Below are 20,590 nucleotides of genomic sequence, written 5' to 3'. Positions count from 1 at the left end.
AGACAGGCCACCAGTATTCAATTTTCAAATATATATACCATAGTTTGTAGGCTCTATACTTTTCACACAGAGTAAACAATGTACACTGATTTGTGTTATTGTTTACCAATGAAATGTAGCAGAATATGTTTTGTTCTAAATTTATGAAGAAAGATTATTTACTTGTAAAATTTTATAACGGCAACAACAAAAATTTTTTTTTTTCAACATTCAATATTTTTATTTGTTTATATAACAAAACAAAAAAAAAACAACAAGAACCCCTAGTGGTGATTAAATACTACCAAAAGAAAGCGGTCTGTCTCAAAAAAAAAAAAAGGATACGAATTTCATTTGGGTACAGAGTTGCATGACTGAGTAATTGTCGATCAAAGTGTGACAACTCTAAAATCTGAAAATTGGCCTGGGCAGGAATGGGGTAGAAGTGTCCGGAAACGAAGAAACAAATACAACTTCATAATGCCTAGTGCACTTACTCTCAAATACTGTTCATTCCTACTTTTACACAATTGCCTTAACCTAGAAATCTTTCTACATTTTCAAAACGTTGCCCTTGGTTGGGTCAGATGTAAAAAGACTCACTTGTCAGCTTTACTCATTTCTAGACATGGAAACTGCAAGAAGTAGCGCAAAGCAAGCCACTCTCCTAATACAAGTGTGTCATCAAATACCATTGTGAGCACACACTAAAAATACATTGCATTACCCAAATTGCTTTGTGGTTTTGAACTCTGTAATGCCATGAATGGCTAATAGAAATTCAACACAATTTTTTTTCTTTTTATTGCAATATAACTACAAAATATTTACAAAACGGAATGGTAAGTACTTTGCGCTACAAGTGACTGCCCCAGGCACATCCATTAATGAACACGTTCTGATAACAGCCGTGAAATGAAGAGCATGTGAGTCATCATTTATTTGCTCATATTCCTAACAGCTGAATAACATTGGCAATTATTGTTTGTAGAACCATCCAGCCAGTAACTGAGCAGTCGTGGCTTGGGTGACTGATAATTGAGCCAGATTCATATTTCTACATAACTGCTCCATCAGTTCTTTGTGAAGTAATACTGCTATTATTCAAACTTGTACATTCGGAAAACCACTTTGCAGTGTTTGTGCATCTACTGAAAACAAAAATAGCAAAGTAGGAGGAAATAAATCTGTTGTATTTAGAATTTCAAGCTTCAAAGTCCATCTGGAGTACTCATGCGACTATAGGATGAGCTTAGGCATGTTGGGACAGGAGTTTAAACCCGCCTGATCTATCCCGCCAGGAGGCTGCCAAATCGGTCAGCCAATAATAGACGGTGGGGACATACAAAAGGCGTGTATATGCGCAGCTGCGGGACAGGAAATGCCTCCGCCACCTATGATTGGAGATCTGCTTTGACAGCTTCCTGGCGGGATAACTCAGGTGCATTTAGACTCAGACAGAACTACAAATCCTCTGGCAGGTAAGTCTCATTTTTATTAATACTATATTAATAGTATTATTATGATTTTATTTATTTATTATTTTATATAGCGCCAATAGTTTCTCATATATCTGTTTATTATTTTCAAATCATTTCACAAACAACAAACACATAAAAAAATTGTAAAAAAGTTAGAACATACACAATCTGCTTAGCTTCATAACAAATGGAAGAAGGTCTACAATTCTTCAACATTATATCTTAATTCAGATATTATGCAACACAATAAAATCAAACATATAGTGATACACCAAAGTGAAAACCTTTTAGTAATCTGAAAGAAGTAAGAGATTGCGGAAAAAGAAAAAGAAGAAACCACAAAAAAAAAAAAAAAAAAAAAAAAAAAAAAGGGGGGGGGGGGTTTCCCTTAGTAATTCACAGGTTTCAGACCAGGTAATACATGTACTTAAGCTTCAATGAAGCTTAGCCAAGAAATCAAGTAACTTTGAGACCTTGAATGTTAACCAGGTCAACTACCCCCTTTTAACCTTCTTAGCATCATTATCTTCTGCTACCAGTTCTTCCATACGCATAATGACACTCCAGAAATGAAAGGGTGGTTGATGACTTCCACTACCTAGGAATTAATTGTCTGCTGAGGCAAAGAAACAAAGAGGAGATTTCTTAGCTCAAGGTAAAAGAGAAAGAAGAATCACTTCTGATGAATTAGGAACTAACTCACCCATAACTAGATTATAAAGATTAATTACATGTTCCAATAGTTTATTAATAGGAGGACAGGCCCACCAAACATGAAAAAGATCACCCATATAGACATGACAGCGCCAGTACAATTTCGACTGAGACAGAAAGATGCGGTGTAGATTAATTGGAGTGCAGTACTTATCTTGATTGCAATTTAAAATTACGTTCTTGAATATAGCATCCATTGAGAATTTATGGGTATTGCTAAAAATTTGGTCCCATTCCTCTTCCTGAATTTAGCGCCAAACAGTTTGCACAGTGCTTTACAGCATGAGGGCAGACAGTACAGTTACAATACAATTCAACACAGGAGGGATCAGAGGGACCTGCTCCTTAGAGCTTACAATCTAAGAGGGAGGGTCAAGTGATACAAAGGGTAATAAATGTGGGGAATGAGCTGGTATTTCATCTGTGTACTAAGCAGTTTGCCTGGCGTTCCCCTTTAAAGTGTATGTAAAGCTAATCACTAAAATTGCAAGTGTTAATATTATTCCAAAACCATTTTCAATGTTTTCAAATCTGCAAACTTTGTTAATATAATAAAGATTTCTAGTGATCCTGCCATAGAAGTCCTTGTTTAGGCATTTCCCTTTAATAAATGACAACATTCTGTCCCCATCTCCCAACTGTGTTCCTGAGAAATGCCATATATGCCTTTGCTGGAGAGCATGTAGTCATGAAGTGGCTGGGAAGAGTCAGATAGCGATCAGCAGCAGTGAGATGCAACAAGAATGAAAAAATATTTAAAAAGTTATTAACGATAAAAGGCATCTCTTTGTGATACACATAGGCTTAAAGCTAAAGTACACGAAAACCCTATTATTTACACCCACATAATGTTACCTTACCCACGTGTCTACCAAGGTATGTTTATAAATGTCATGGTTGGCAAGTGGTTAAAAGCCAGTGAAGAGCTTTATGATTAAAGGTAGCTGCCCAATCACTTTTACAGGGCTCTCAAAAGGGACCCCTTTGATCCCCTATTACCCCCCCCCCCCGCCCCCCTTGTGATAGCAATAAGTACGGTATATAAAAAAAAAATTATAAAAAAAAGTGTAAAAAGGAAAAAAAAAAAAAAAAGAATTGCATAAAATAAAAAAATTATAAAAAAAAAAAAAATTAAAGCACCCCTGTCACCCCCACACCTGCCTCCATATAAAAAGTGCAGCACAGAGCCAGCATGTGCATGCAAACATCACTTGTGCCACACATGGGAGGAATGGCTGTTAACATTGGAGTGAGAGCAATAATTTTAGGGCCAAAGTTTACAGTCAACTCTAAACTAATAAGCTAAAAAGGCTTTTTTTAAAGTGTCACTTATGGAGACTTTTTGGTACCATAGTTTATTATTCCACAGGCAATTGCAATTTTAAGACTTGCTATGTTTGGTATCTATTTTACCAAAACATTTGTATAATATTCTGTTTATTTGTACTAAAATTAATTTTAGTGTATTTTTTCCCCAATATGCGTTTTAGAAACAACCGTGAAAATATTGTGCAACATTAAAAATTACTTAACTTCCACCATTTTATTCCCCAGGGTCTCCGATTTCAGAAAATATATACTGTCATTTTTGCATGCAAAAAAAATTTTAAAAACTGCCCTGGTAGACAACCACACCATTGACCCTTAGCACCAACTTATCCTACCCCTTACTTCAGAATTAGCCCTGCAGCATCATACTTATCTTAGCTTGTGCCCAAATTATTAGGCTGAAAGGTACCAGTCCTACAATGATTATAAATAACAGCACTAAGGAGTAAAACACAAACAAAAAAAAAAGCATATATGAAATTTTACCTATTTTAGAGCCCGCATAAAATAATACACTTTTTTGTCTTCCTTTTCTTTGTAAAAGTATAAAGATGCCAAGTGCACATAGCCTACAGACATTATGGCTACTAGGAAAACCTGAACATTTTTAGCTGATCTTATTAGATTCTTTGTCAGTTTGCAGGCGTAATGGAACATGACAGACAATGAAAATGTACACAAATGTGGAGAAGGAGGTACAATTCTGTATGCTAATTAAATGTAGTTCAATTCTAATGCAAAGCACCAGCACACAAGCCTATTAAATCAGGCTAAACTTCTATCTGGATGGGACTTGGCGTAACACTTCCTTGGCCAAACAAGCCAACAATGCATGGATTATATGTGTCGGCCATTGGAATCACGTGGATTAGACAGTGTGGGAAACTCCATAATGAAAAATTGCAATATTTTCAAACAAGGATAAAAGCAAGCATATGACCAAGTGCACGCTGTGAATGAGTTTGATGAGGACTGACGACTAGGAGTTTAAATTCAATAACCACTTTTTCTGGTGCAAAAAGACAGGAAAAAGTTAAACTATTCATGAGGTTTACCACAAAAATCAGGATTTAGAGCCCAAGGTTAATTAAAATAAGCACAAAGAACATTACTTACCTTCAAGTATAACCAAAGGCAAAACATTCTCTTTAGGTTTAGATAGAGTGGAGAGGGTTTAGAATACCAGTCAGGGTTTTATTGCCGTCTGTGCCCCCAAAAAGAAGCCTTACCCTTTCTATTTGTCCTGTTAACCATTATGAGGTGACAAACTGTGTGCCCCTAGCAGGGCCGTCCTTTACTGGCACGGAAGTACACAGGCGTTGTATTCATCCATGTGATGGAGTCCTATAGATGTCCACTGGGACACGTGGCTGCACAGACACAGCTGCTGTGTCCCAATGTGAAATCTGTGCGGGTGCACGGCCCTGAAGGCACCCTGGTGAGTTCAGACAGACGCACACACAACCACATGGATGTCACATTGAGACACAGAAGCTGTGTCTATGCAGCTGCATGTCCCAATAAACATGTAAATGCAACACCTGTGCATTCCAATACCAATAAAATATGGCCCCACACGGGGCACACAACGGGGCCTATGACTAAAAGTGAAATAGAATCCCACATTTTGGGTTGTTACTAGGACAGCAATAGAGGGGACACTAGTTTTGGTGACCACCAGAAATGTCCTCATTGCAAAGAGATCGTCTCACACTTCCCATTTTGGCTATAGGACAAGAAGAGAAGGGAAATCTCCTCAATGGGACATACTTGCTCTACCCAAAATAAAAAAAAGTTACCTTTAGTTCTACTTTCAGTAAGACATGTCCATTGGGTGGCTGTGCCCTCGTTTATCAAAAATGTCCCCCCCCCCATTAAACTTCTGGTGCGACGGGGGTTAATAGAATGAAGGTTGCTGTGAAAGGCACTCACTATCAAGAGTGCCCGACTATGCCCACACTTTATGTCCAGCTCCCCATTCACAAAAGCTGGTACTACAATCTCTAGGAATGAAACACAATCTATGAATGGAGGGGGTGGACCTTTCAATTGTCCCACCATCCTTTATTTATAGATGACGTTTCACTGATTTATAGAATCTGTGATACTGGAAAGGGCGGACACAGTTGGGATTTCTTGATGACTGCCTGTCATGGCTTCTTCGTATACTATTAACCCTTGCCACACTGGAAAAAAAGGGCTGGGGGGGGGGTTTGGGGTGAGGGATGGAGGTTTCTGAACCACTGAAAACCACTGTCACCAAGACAATTGTAGGGAAATCCTACATTTTAGAGTTGTTACAAGAACAAGAGGTAAGGGCAAGTGTTGCAATTGGATAGCTTCTGCTGACACCTGTGTAATAGGGGAATTCCCTCCACCTTGTTGGCCCGCTGGGACAGGAAGTGAAGGGAAATCTCCCCTACAATACAGCAAATAACCTGCTGTTTATAGGTAAAGTTGATCCAGGGAAAATCCGATCGCCTCTTGGGGGATCAGGAAGGAATTTTTTCCCCTGCTGTAGCAAATTGAAGCATGCTCTTCTGGGGTTTTTTGCCTTCCTCTGGATCAACTGTGGGTATAAAATTGGGTATATTGGATTGTACGATATTCTTTATTTTATTTATTGTTTTTAAGGTTGAACTGGATGGACTTGTGTCTTTTTTCAACCTGACTATGTAACTGACAGATGTTTTAAACCTTCCCTACTCTATCCAAAACATGAAAAAACGGTGCTGGCTATCCATACACTAACTTTTTCTATATCAAATATAGATCAGTACAAAATGACCCCATGGGGTGTAATTAGGGAAATTGCCATACTAAAATAACCAAGAACTATAAGAACATTAAAAGAACTGAGGACATATTTTATCTTCCACTTAGGTGGAGTATAAAAAGGCAATTCTGCTTGTGTGCATGACATGTCCCGCATAGATCTGTTCAGTGCAAGCAGAACAGAACTATCTGGCTCAGCTCACTGGGACTTATTCAATCCTATGAGCAGCGTACCTGCTGTGTCTTTGTGAATGTATCCTTTCCACTGCTATTGAGCTGAGTACACAGCAGGAAACTTTTTTTTCTTAACTTCCGTAGTGTCTCCATAATGCATCACACAGATCCATAAGGAAGGTGCCTCAAGCCCACAGAGAAGTGACTATGTACAGGCAGAAATCCCAAAAGCTTTTTCTGCTTAAGAGTGTTGATTTAACAGTGCTCTTATAAAAAGAAAGAAATCTTGTGCTGGGGCACTGCCTTCTGCGTGCAAAGACTTATGCCTGGTAAACACTAGCTCTGGTCGGAACCGCTGTTAGTAGTAGCAAAGTTAGTAGTTAGTGCAGCGATCTCCCCTGCTGAGCTGTTGCGTTCTGCCCTGCCCCCCCGGCCAAAACACTTCAATCAGTGCTTTCTGCCATTGGCTGAGAGCGCTGATCAGGAGTCAGTCGGCTGCTGGTTTTCCAGCATGCTCAGCCAACTTCTAACGGACAGAGTGGCATATACATGGGCCGAGTGTCAGACTTTTTTTTTTCTAACCAGCCAATGTCTTCCAACATTCGGCCCGTGTCTACAGGGCTTTAGGCTGGGCCACCTCTGACATTAAAGAAAAATTGAAGTGTAGTAAAAAGGCCCATTTCTACCACCGACATTGTCCAACGCAGTCCCAGTACAAAGATAAGGCAATTGGTCCTATTGTTGTAATTTACACTAGTGCACTGCATCAAGGTGCACTAATAAAAGAAGGACAGGTTGCATTTTTATGTAGGGCATAGAACTAAATTAAATGTGACATTTTGTGACATTTCAATAAAGATTAAAAAATAGGAAAACTGGTAAACTGTGTAACAACACATTGCACCGCCCCTACACAACGTACACCGGTTGGCACATGTTAAAGGTGTGGGCAGGCCCACTGTTAAGGATGGGTCCGTAATGTGGACAAATAATGTTTGGAGGTATTACTAAATTGTAACAAAATGTATACAAAAATTAACTTCTGTTTCCTTTAGGCCCTGTTCATATGGATAAACTGATCAGGTGCACCTGTCAGTTTCTTAAGTGGACCTGATCGGACTATCTATTGCCCTCTATGGAGCTACAGATGTAAACTGACATGTGCACGTTTACACCCGCTAACATCCAATAAAAACAGGGGGATCCGTTTCCCATCTGTATGTTGGATTGGATGAAATGCCAGTAGCATGTAAATGGAGGGGTGGCCCGTTTACATCTGACCACCCATAGATGAAAGCGTGCTGTACCCACTCTGCATAAGTGAAGCAGACACGGACCTGTCATCCACCTGCTCAGCGGGGATCAGAGTATAGATCCCCCACTGCACAGACAGATCCGCCTGTGTGAAAAAGCCCTTATAGAATACAGCAGAATACCTGCAACATTAAAGGTTACTGAGAACCACTGATTGGAGACCATGCTCTGTTGTGGGAAATACCTATTCAAGGATATCACTCCACAGAGAGAAACCACAAATCGCATTCACATAAAAAGCGACACCAGTGATTATTACATTTTTCACATTGTGTTATAACACTTTAGGCTAGGTGTCAGCTTTAAAATATCTAATTAACAACTCACTTGGCACAGCAATTTACTGTATATGGCAGTCTGGTTGCAAAGTAATCAAAGCAAACACAGTCCATGTAATTACCTTTTCAGCAACCAGAGGTCAAGAGATGCGTTTTTGTGCTACAGCACCAGTGGATAAAAAAAAAAAAAAAAAAAAAAAAAAAAAATGGTTATCTACTCTTGTTAGATTCTCATATAAAAGTGGGCATTTTCCTTTAATCATATAAATAGAGGGTGCAATCAGCGCAAAAATAATAAGAAACCCCCCAAAATGCAAGCTGAACCCTGAATGAGTTTCACAAAAATCACTAACAAATGATAAAAATAAAGAAGGTGCAGCGCAATATAACAATAAAATATAGTCCAAAAAGCTGGTGAACTACAAGTCCCAGATAGATGACTCCACCGGTGAAGATCAACAGTTTCAATAATGGTGACAGACATTCCACCTTTGATCTAAGTTCTACGCTCACCTCTAGGCATGGACTCCTGAGCTAACAGGCAGTCATGCGAGCAGGTCCCACACAAAAGGTAGGTAACAGAAACGGATCAATTTGAACTTCTCCTCCAGATCGGTATTCTCAATGGGGGCATCAGACCATGTGTATATGAAAAAAGGGAGATCTAAATGCTCACTGAGCAAACATTAAAATCTATTTGTGTCCAAAAGCGGACTACTCACATGGAATAAAACGATACAGGCATGTAGCACAACCATGTGTCGTTAGCTTCAAAGGATGGCAGCGGGTGACGTCATCAATGTGTGGCTCCTCCCCCATACGCATGACGTTCATCAGAACTTCCTCAGTGGGAAGTTTACATTTACATTTAGTGGACAGGTCCTCTGTTTCAAGGACTAGTGCCGACTTCTGTACTAACAATACAGCCAACAGATTCCAGAGCAGTGTGTGTTTGTAGAATCTGCTGAGCCAAAGCGTGTTTGAACACTTGTGACAACGCTCAGGAGTTGGACAGATAGAAGTATCAACAGAAATCCAATGAGTGCAATAGCAGGTATATCATATGGAAGATATTTCCTAGGGAAACGTATGGGCTAGACCAGTGGGCTAGACCAGTGGATAAACACTCCAATGATATGAGCGGTGGGTGTCTGGGTCTCCTGAGGGCCCACTGATCCAGCAGGAACCAGACACAGATTCTGAAGCCCTGAAGAAGCGGCTTGTGCCATGAAACATGTAGGCGAATCCGTGTAGTACATGGTCAAACACGTTTCATGTTTTACATCATGATATTGATGTATCTCTTTTTTTATTTATATGTGGGCTTATATTTGCCCTTACTGTCTAATGCTATGTCTTTTTTATATCAATAAAAATAAATGTTTTTATATTTAAGGTATGCACTTTTTGTAATAGATCTTGACCTACCTAGGGCATTACCATTCAAACGGCCTTCTCCATATCTATGTTTTTTCTTGCTGTCTCTCCAAATCTATTGGGCTGAGTATTCCCTTGATAGGAGGCTGATTTAGCACTTTAGTGATAGGCTCCTATCTTATACTATAATGACTATGTCTGAAGGGTTTTTTACCTTCATCCATTCTATGATGAGCGAGGTTGGGGTGGAGGAACTTGACGTCCCTGCACAGAGTCCTGACCTCAACCCGATAGAACATCTTTAGGATAATTTAGAGCAAAGATTGCGAGCCAGGCCTTCTCATCCAACATCAGCACCTGACCTCACAAATGCACTTCTGGAAGAATGGTCAAACATTCCCATAGACACACTCCTAAACGTTTTTGGCAGCCTTTCCAGAAGAGTTGAAGCCGTTATAGCAGTAAAGGGTGCGCCAACTCAATATTGAACCCTACGGACTAAGATTGGGGTGTCATTAAAGTTCATGTAAAGGCAATATAGTGTGTGTGTGTGTGTGTGTGTGTGTGTGTATATTTTTTTTTTTTTTTTTTTTTTTTTTTTTTTTACACACACACACACACACACACACCAGAAGAGAACTCCCTAGGTTAGCTCAATCTTTGAGCAGCTACAACATTGTATTGATAGTACTGTACATGTCTACTTGCAGTGCACTATGTATAACACAATGGAGAACTGTCTTTATAGAAGAAGTTCTCCAGTTACTGTGTGAAACTTTGTCACTGACATGCACCAATAAACTTACATTATTTGTGATATACACATATTAATCAGGAGAAGCTACATTTGGAATACTGCACCTTACAAACAAGCAGCACAAAGTCAGAGTTTGAACAAGTTACTCTGTAGCACTCAGCAGAGGATGTTGCTTTAGAGTCCATCAATGACTGTGTGCAAAGTAGCTGGTAAGATTAAAATGTGACTTATTACAAGAACATGAGTGCATAGCGTCTCACTTTTATCACTTCCTAGAACTTTCATTTCATGCAAAATAAAATGTTACACGATAGTTTGAGTATAAAAGAGTTTTTATAAAAACACTTACCCAGCTATAATTCCTGCACTCTATGGCTCAGTCATCTATGCATGTACATTGTAATGTAAAAATGTGAGATCGTTACGACCACAGTAACCTTCAAATTCAATGAAAGCAGAGGAAAAAAAAAAAAAAAAAAGAATCTTGGTTCTGCGAGCATGATCACAGCACAGCAATTTAATACACCTTATCATGTGGTCTGTTGCTATAGCAATTCTGAATCCAGCAACTCCCGTACAGGCAAATGACAAAGGGCCCCCCCCCCCCCCACCTCCTTTTTTTCTGTGGTGCAACGTAATCTGTCGCCTCTTCCAACCAGGCAGATCTACATCACCTTCCTCTGCCTAAAGACTTTACAGCTTACACTGGAACTAGAAGTCTGTATCACAAGATTAGTCTAGGTTTATACTGAGAAGGTTAGGGTTTTATAATGCTATTAAAGCTATATTCACATAACATTGTTACCATTTTCAGCCAAAACTATGCATTTGAAATCTACCAGTAACAATCATGACTCTAGCATCATATGTCTTTCATAGCAAAGTATCATGTGTCATTGTAAACCTGTCCCAAACCCTGGCCATTCAAATAGAGCATATGAGGAACGAATGTATAAATTGTTGCGACAAGAAAAGAAACCCACAAATCTGTAGATTGAGGCCTTACCACTGCACAGGGGCACCAGGCACCCCTATATTATCATCAGCAGGGTGGATGACCACACAGAGAAAGTATATTTTAATGCTGAAGGTACAAATAGTTCACTATATCCCGATAATCATAAATGTCAACATCTGCCCCTCAGGACAGAGAAGAGGCATATGGGATTTCTAAGGTGTATTATCTCTCAAAGAATCAGTATACCACAAAGACCAACTACCGTGATCGATTCATGGCTGAGATGACCCCTCGTCTTAGATGAGGGCTTCCCCCAGTCATGCATCCTCTTCGGAGAATGTACCTTTTGTTATTAAGAATTATAGTCATAGCCCAAAACTGCGTTATACAGGTTTCTTAGCGACCAATGGTGGATGTCACTAATGTTCTCACGTACTGGTATTTTTCTATACTTTATTGTATGGTTTTATATCTGTATGGTTTATAACCTTAAAGTGATTGTAAGGGTTCGTTTAAAAAAAAAAAAAAACATATCATACTTGCCTCCACTGTGCAGCTCGTTTTGCACGGAGTGGCCCCGAACCTGCTCTTCTGGGGTCCCTCAGTGGCTCCTCCCCACATCAGATAACCCCTGGCAGAAGCACTCTCCCGGGGGGGGGGGGGTTACCTTGCGGGCGCAGTCCCGAGTCCAGCATTCGTGTCCATAGAGGCCGAATGCAGGACTCGGCCCCACCCCCCGCGTCATTGGATTTGATTGACAGAAGCGGGAGCCAATGGCTGCACTGCTATCAATCTATCCAGTCAAGAGCCGAGCAGAGAGACAGCACGTCCCCATGGGTCAAGTTCTAGGGCTCAGGTAAGTCAAACGGGGGGGCTGGGGGGGCGGTCACTGCCAGGTGTTTTTTCACCTTAATGCACCCACCCTCATCCTTACAAACTACTGCCATAGGGGTTATCTATAAGGATATACACGCCTCCTGCATGTATCTTTACCTGTCAAATGTCTCCCCTCTGTCTGTTATTAGACCCGACAAACTGCATATTCTGTGGGTGGATTTGTTGTCTGGAGCTCGGTGGGTGGAGTCGTGATGTCAGTAGACTCCCCGCCCACCTCTACACTCCCCTTGTCAACATGCATTTTCTCCTGTGTATTTCTTACACTGAACTTCTGCTATGATCACTAGCATCCAGTCAAAACCCAGAAAACTCACCACATGACTTCAGAATGTCCAATCATGCTGAGGTGTGGAGCAGCCAATCCTGGGAGAGCTGGAGAAGAAAGGAGGGGGGGGGGATCTGCAGTATCTCTCAGGCTTGTGCATGTAAATCACCAGTCACTCACAGCAAGGGGGAGAAACAGACTCCTATTTCTCTGTCTGTCCATTTTTATCTCACTGAAAAAAAAAAAAACTGCTCAGAGCTGGATTAACTCTTTGTGGCAAGATGGGCACAGATGACATGAAATCCTATGCTGTACAAAGGTGAAATTAATTTTTTTTTTTCTGGTTTACATCCACTTTAATAAAAATGATTGCAAAACAATCAGTATACATGAAATGTGTTATAATCCAAAAAGTTTATTGTAACAATTCACCCTAATATCGGGTTGATTACATTATAAGGCAGGGGTTGGACACATCCTTGCCTAAGAGTTTTATCTTTCTGACACTTTTTAATGACTGTTTGGCATATCTCACTTCTTTGTTTTTTTTTTATACAATCTACCTATTTCTTTTTTCATTTATTCCTCACATACACTGTATTATCAAAAGCTTTGGGATGTTTGCCTTTACACGCACATGAACTTTAGGGCCTGGTTCACACCTATGCATTTTTTAGCGTTTTTTCAGCTTTGCAGAAACACACTACAGTTCATTTAACATGGTTTCCTATGGATGTAGTTCACATCTGTGCATTTTATGGAAAGGGCCAGGGACTTTTTTTCTGGTTTTTGGTCTCATAGACTTCAATGGATGAAAAGCATGTATTGAAAAACGCAAAATGTACCTGCACTATGCAAACTGCAGCCTGCATAGGTGTGAACCAGGCCTAATGGCATCCCAGTCTTATTCTGTAGGGTTCAATATTGGGTTGGCCCACCCTTTGCAGCTATAACAGCTTCAACTCTTCTGGGAAGGCTGTCCACAAGGTTTAGAAGTGTTTCTATGGGAATGTTTGACCATTCTTCCAGAAGCGCATTTGTGAGGTCAGGCACTGATGTGAATGAGAAGGCCTGGCTCGCAGTCTCTGTTCTAATTCATCCCAAAGGTGTTCTATCAGGTTGAGGTCAGGCCAGTCAAGTTCCTCCATCCCAAACTCCCCAGCATGTTATCCTATGTGTCCATGCACACAGGCTGTTATAAGCGTTTTTTGGCAGGGGTGTTTTCTGTCTTGAAAAAAATCCCAGAACTAGTGGGTTTTGGGAGAAGTCTTTTAGCTGTAAAAACACTCTAAATCTGATAAAAGCTTAAAAACGCTGAAAAATGCTGCAAAACATGGATATTTAGTGTATATCAGTGTTTTTGAGCCATAAGCTGCAAAACTCATTCCACAGCTAACGCTACTAGCATTTTTAGAACGTCCAGTGTTCGTGAGGCCTAACCAGGCAAATCCTTGAATAGGTAACAGATAAGCCAAAGTTTGCAAAACTGAAATAATAATACCTGAAGACAAGGCTCTAGTTTCTTCTATGGCATATAAAGAATCCATTTTGTACAATCACTCTTTCACCAAGGGGACTGAACTCAATTTCCACTGTAAAGGAATCAATGTTTTGGCCATATTGAGAAGCTGGACAGTTATTGAATTTCTATAGTAGTATGTTGTGGTATATTAGAAATATGTAATCTTCTGTTGGCACCAGATTTAAAGTGGTTGTAAAGTCAGAAGGATTTTTATCTTAATGCATTCTATGCATTAAGATAAAACGCCTTTTGTGTGCTGCAGCCCCCCTCGGCCCCCCTAATACTTACCTGAGCCCCATCTCTATTCAGCATTGTCCATGAGTGTCTTGGCTGTCTGCAACTCTCCCTTCGGATTGGCTGAGACACAGCAGCAGCATCATTGGCTCCCGCTGCTGTCAAAGTCAGTTAGCCAATCAGGAGAGAGAGGGGGTGGGGCTGAACTGCAGCTCCGTGTCTGAATGGACACAGGAAGCTGTAACTCGGTTTGGGTGCCTCCACAGCATGCTGCTTGCTGTGGGGGCACTCAACGGGAGGAAGGGGCCAGGAGCACAGAAGAGGGACCCGAGAAGAGGAGGATCTGGGCTGATCTGTGCAAATCCACTGCAACAGAGAAGGTAAGTATAACACATTTGGTATTTTTATAGAAAAAAAAATGACACTTTACAATCACTTTAAGCCTCACAGGCCTGCCTGTGATAGGTTTTTCCATATGCCTCACTAACTGCCATTAGTGTTTCTGAATGTTGACCTGCCTGTTATGCGACCCTGGCCTGTTTTTCAACCATGTCTCTTGCCTGTCAGCTGGACTGACCCTTGTCTATTTACTGACCAAGCCTCTGCCGGCTGCCTGGACCAACCTCTTCTCACAAGCCTCTGCCTGCTGCCTGGACCAACTTCTTCCCACATCTCTTAAATTACACTCCTGCCAGGGCTCTAGTCTCAGTCATCCTCTGAAGACATCCGTATCTTCCTGGATCACATATCATTTTCTCCTACCATTGCTTGCTGTGCTTCCTGGTTAAACAGTATAGAATCATGTAAAAAGCCCTGGGGTAAACCAAGTGACAGTAGGCCTGCTTGCTTTATGGAAAACAGGGCATGTTAACCTTTTCCCGCCGATCGTACGCAGATGTGCGTACTCGGCTTTCGGGGGTTATACCGGGATGATGCCCGCAGCTGCAGGCATCATCCCGGTACCGTTGTTTCAAGCGGGCGATCGGCTATCCGTATATAACAACCGATGCGGCTAATAGCCGCTCGGCTGTTATACCGCAGGAGCGGGAGGGGACGCCCCCCCTCCCGCCGCTCTTACCGGGCCTCCCGTGCGATCCAATCGGCTGCCTCCGGTGGCTGTGGGCGGGCTGGAACGAAGCCATGAATGGCTTCGTTCCAGCCTTCTAATTGTAAACGCGAAAGCGACGTCATGACGTCACTTCCCGTTTACTCGGCTGCCAATCTGCGATCTGAATACTTTGAAGTGCAGAGGGATCGGGGGTCTTTTAGACCCCCGATCCCTCCATAAAGAGTACCTGTCACCACCTATTACTGTCACAAGGGATGTTTACATTCCTTGTGACAGCAATAAAAGTAAAAAAAAAAACATTTTTTTTAAACACAATTTATAAGTATAAAAATAAATTAAAAAAAAAAAAATTTTTAAAGCGCCCCCGTCCCCTGGAAGTCGCGCCCGCATATGTAAACGGTGTTCAAATCACACATGTGAGGTATCGCCGCGATCATCAGAGCGAGAGCAATAATTCTAGCCCTAGACCTCCTCTGTAACTCTAACCTGGTAACCGTAATAAAAATTTAAAGTGTCGCCTATGGAAATTCATAACTACCATAGTTTGTCGCCATTCCACGAGTGCGTGCAATTATAAAGCGTGACATGTTTGGTATCCATTTACTCGGCGTAACATTATCTTTCACATTATACAAAAAAATTGGGGTAACTTTACTGTTTGGATTTTTTAAAACTCATGGAAGTGTCCCTTTTCCAAAAATTTGCGTTTAAAACACCGCTGCACAAATACCGTGTGATATAAAATATTGCAACAATCTCCATTTTATTCTCTAGATTCTCTACTAAAAAAATATATATAATGTTTGGGGGTTCTAAGTAATTTTCTAGCAAAAAATATGGATTTTAACTTGTAAACACCAAATTTCAAAAATAGGCTTAGTCATGAAAGGGTTAAAAGGTATAACCAGCTATTCTCTCAGACTACCTGTACAGGGGCAAGTATTACAACCAAGTGACTTTTATGGAGAGGGCAGTGGCTAGCAATTGTTTTTCATGTAGTTCATGGGACATGAACGATGGTATTCAGGACTGTGTTTCCAACCTATTTGATCAACTGTTCACCCTTTACAACAACCAGGCAGCTCAGAAGTCACCCACAGACATAAGGCAGTAGCACAATTTGGCCCAGTATTGTTATGCAAGGGATTAGAACCAGGACTGAATGTTCTTTTGAGGATGTGCTTCAACAGCTTCACAGAATAAACATAATTACCTATAGATAAACCAATCAAATTTTTTTTTTTTTTTCAAAAAACAATCAAAAAGCCCCTGAGACAATCCCAGAGTGGACTAAAGAAAACTTTTATAGAGTTGTCATTTGTACAGCATAGGTTAAATTAATTTAACATAATTGTAATATCAAGAGCAGAAACATCTCCATCTTGGTCACCCTTTATTCCCACACAATATTGCTCTTTTTCTCTTTGTAAATCTGAACTAATGCTGTCCTTTAGCTAGATCTCTTAAAAGCTCAATTGAACTTTCAGTTTAAAGCCTTTGTATAGGTTCACATTTAACAAAAAAATAAAAATAACGAACATGTCATACTTACCTGTTCTGTGTAATGGTTTTGCACAGACCAGCCCCAATCCTTTGCTTCTCGTTTCCCCTGCTGGCACTCCTGGTCCCTCCCTGCTTCTGATTACCCCCATAGCAAGCTGTTTGCTCTGGGAGCACTCATGCATGCTCGCTCCCGAGCTTCCTCTATGTGTGTCTATGAGACACACACAGCATGGCCCCACCCCCACTCACTGGCCAATGGCTCCCACAACTGTGTCTCAGCCAATGAGGAAGGAGGGACCCAAGAGAGCTTCTGCTGTTGTGCACGTAGCTGGATTGGGATAAGGCTCAGGTGAGTATAAGGGGGAGAGCTGCACATTGAAGGTTTTTTCACCTTCATGCATAGATTGCGAAGGTGAAGGTGAAAAACCTTCAGCCTTTAGAACTTCAAATCATCTAACCTAGGGGTCTCCAAACATTCTAAACAAAAGGGCCAGTTTACTGTCCTTCAGACTTTAGGGGGGCCGGACTAGGGCCAGTGGGAGTAGAGAATGTCCTGGCATCTAGTAGGTGTAAACAGTGCCCCACCGTTGGCGTCTGAAGGACTAGCGCCCCACCACTGGCGTCCGCGGGAGGACTAGCGCCCCACCATTGCCGTCCGCGGGAGGACTAGCGCCCCACCATTGCCGTCCGCAGGAGGACTAGGCATGATACTAAAAGAAGAAAATAAAATGGTTACTTTCTGTGAAATGTCAAAATGAGCCATGGATCCAGTGATACAGAAAGCTGAATATGTTAATGTACTCTTTCTGGTCCTTTAATGTAATGAGTAACATTATACCCTGTCAAATTCCAATGAAGACTACGGGCAAATGTTGTTGGTAGAGTGCATGCATGTAGACAGGATGTAGGTGTAAAAGACAGCAGGAGATCACATATCCTGAGCAGTAAAAAAAGATGAACAAAGTTAAAATGATTTCATTAAAAAAAAAAAAAACCCTGGATATTGTTAAGCCTCATTCACTTAACATGTATATGTACACACCTTAGCAACACCTCAGGCTAGTTTGAAATCTACTATTTACCTGCAGTTGTCAATACTTTTACTTTGTTTATGGTTATTTAGCTAAAATTACTTATATACGTGTTACCCAATTACAAATAGAATATTTTTTTAAATTCAGCCTAAAGCCCTGTACACACGGTCAGACTTTCCGATGGAATATGTGCGGTCGGAGCTTGTTGTCGGAAATTTTGAAAAAACTGTTTAAAGAAAACCTGTACACGTTTTTTTAATACCTTACATTCATTAATTCATTTCATGCTTTCAGGGTCCTTTCCTGCTTTTCGGCCCCAGTGGGTCCTCTGGCTTCCCCTCCTCTGGATTGGTGCTGTGTGGGCGTGGGGGAGCTGGACCAGCACATACGGGCCAGGCATTCTCCTGTTCTTGAGGTATGCCTGCATATTGAACTCTGTGGCTCAAGCAATTTGGAAACAACTCCTCTTGGCACCTCTATGTTTTTAAACAATTGTGACTTCCAGTCTATGTAAGTGCTCTCCCCTTTATTATCCCCCCCATGAATCCTGCCTGACACTTTATATTTGGATGTACAATATGTTATATATTTGTATATTTATGCTATCATTTTCTCTATTGTAACGTAGAATACTGAGTTTCTTGTTTAACCACTTCCCGCCCGCCCTATAGCGGATTGACGTCCGGGAAGTGGTTCTGTTGTCCTGACTGGACGTCATATGACGCCCAGCAGGATAACATGCCGCAGCGCGCCCCCGGGGGCACGCATCGCGGCGATCGGTGGAGCGGTGTGTCAGTCTGACACACCGCTACACTGATCTTGGTAAAAAGCCTCCGGCGGAGGCTCTTTACCACGTGATCAGCCGTGTCCAATCACAGCTGATCACGCTGTCAATAGAAAGAGCCATTGATCGGCTCTTCCTCACTCGCGTCTGACAGACGCAAGTAGAGGAGAGCCGATCGGCGGCTCTCCTGGCAGGGGGGGTCTGCGCTGATTGTTTATCAGCGCAGCCCCCCCTCAGATCACCCCACTGGACTACCAGGGATGCCACTAGGACCACCAGGGAAGGGGCAACGTGGATGGCCAGGTATGTACCCCATGGCCATCCACATGTGCCCAATCTGTGCCAATCAGTGCCCACAAATGGGCACTGATTGGCACTATTATGTCAATGATCTGCCCAGCAATGCCCAGATCTGCCCAGCAATGCTTTATCAGTGCCACCTGTCATTGCCCATCTGTGCCACCTGTCAGTGCCCATCTGTGCCCATCAGTGCCCACCTATCAGTGCCCATCAGTGCCACACATCAGTGCCACACACAAGTACCCATCAGTGCCACCCATATATACCAATCAATGCCACCTACGAGTGCCCATCAGTGCCGCCAATGTGTGCCCATCGGTGCCACCTATGAGTGCCCATCAGTGCCGCATACCAGTGCCACCTATCAGTGCCGCCTATCAGTGCCCATCATCAGTGCCCGTTAGTGCCACCTCATTGGTGCCACCTCATCGGTGCCCATCAGTGCCGCCGTATCAGTGCCCATCAGTGCAGCCATATCAGTGCCCATTATTGAAGGAGAAAGTGTACTTATTTAAAAAAAAAATTTAACAGAAACAAAGAAAAACTTGTTTTTTTTCGAAATTTTCTGTCTTTTTTTATTTGTTGCGCAAAAAATAAAAACCGCAGAGGTGATCAAATACGACCAAAATAAAAGCTCTATTTGTGGGAACAAAATGATAAAAAATTTGTTTGGGTACAGTGTAGCATGATCGCGCAATTGTCATTCAAATTGCAACAGCGCTGAAAGGTGAAAATTGGGCTGGGCGGGAAGGTGTCTAAGTGCCTGGTATTGAAGTGGTTAAACTATATCCCTGAAGAAGGAGGATTACATTTTCACTCCGAAAAAAGGGTACAGGAAACACTAGTCCGTTATATGTATTCTGATTTGTATGACAACACTGGAATGTTTATTCTCAACATTTTTTTTATTAAATGTTGTGTATTTTTCATATTTCAATAAATGCTTTTCATATTAGAATATACCTTTTTACCATTTTGTGCCTTAAAAGTCCACCACCTGGGGATCTTGTTTCATTTCATCATCTGTTGTCGGAAATTCCGATCGTGTGTGGGCTCCATCTGACTTTTTCCATCGGACTTTCCGACACACAAAGTTTGAGAGCAGGCTATAAAATTTTCTGACAACAAAATCCGTTTGAGTAAATTCCGACCGTGTGTGGACAATTCCGACGCACAAAGTGCCACGCATGCTCAGAATAAATTAAGAGACGAAAGCTATTGGCTACTGCCCCGTTTATAGTCCCGACGTACGTGTTTTACGTCACCACGTTCAGAACGATCAGATTTTCTGACAACTTTGTGTGACCATGTGTATGCAAGACATGTTTGAGCCAACATCCGTCGGAAAAAAATCCATGCAATTTGTTGTCGGAATGTCCGATTGTGTGTACAGGGTATTAGTTAAGATTTTACATTAGCAAACACTTTGAAGAAAGCTCAAAATATTTGACATTTTTAAAATGGCACACAAATAGATGGTTCTGCAGCCTGCCATTTCACAACATATAATAGTCTCTTAAATGCTTTGTTTATGCCTTTAAAAGGCAATATCCCATTTCTGCATGTAAGCCTGGCATAAAATAAAAAATTCAAATATCAGCTAGGAAATGCTTGTTACAAGCTATTATTAATTTCCTGGTGAAATTTTGTTTATTTCTACCCATAAACATTTAAACTTTGTTTTTCTATTTTTAGCCATTTTGTTCATTATTTTTTAGGGTCACATTTAGTTTGTATATAACTTTGGAATGCTTTCTACCAGAATCATAATTTTAGTGTCATTGTAAACAGGACAAGCAACAACAACAACAAAAAAAGTATGCTTTTTTTTTTTTTTTTTTACAAC

At 41.3% G+C, this 20,590-nt stretch overlaps 1 protein-coding gene across 17 annotated transcripts in view; it reads right to left on the bottom strand.

Moving 5' to 3' along the window:
* Window positions 1-20,590, bottom strand: part of DTNA (dystrobrevin alpha) — a 393,012-nt gene that overhangs the window by 214,438 nt on the left and 157,984 nt on the right. The window contains exon 1 of one of the 17 annotated variants that reach the window (XM_073631547.1): window positions 10,528-10,709. The exons of the other annotated variants lie outside the window; for them this stretch is intronic. The gene's annotated coding sequence lies outside the window, so the exon portion shown is untranslated. Of the gene's footprint in view, window positions 1-10,527; window positions 10,710-20,590 lie in introns of those variants that run through there. 17 annotated transcript variants of the gene reach the window in all.

This window comes from Aquarana catesbeiana, linkage group LG05 (assembly GCF_042186555.1).
Source record: "Aquarana catesbeiana isolate 2022-GZ linkage group LG05, ASM4218655v1, whole genome shotgun sequence".
NCBI lineage: Eukaryota > Metazoa > Chordata > Amphibia > Anura > Ranidae > Aquarana > Aquarana catesbeiana.
The sequence above is the reverse complement of the archived record's forward strand: the minus strand, read 5'-3'. Positions and strand labels throughout refer to the sequence as shown.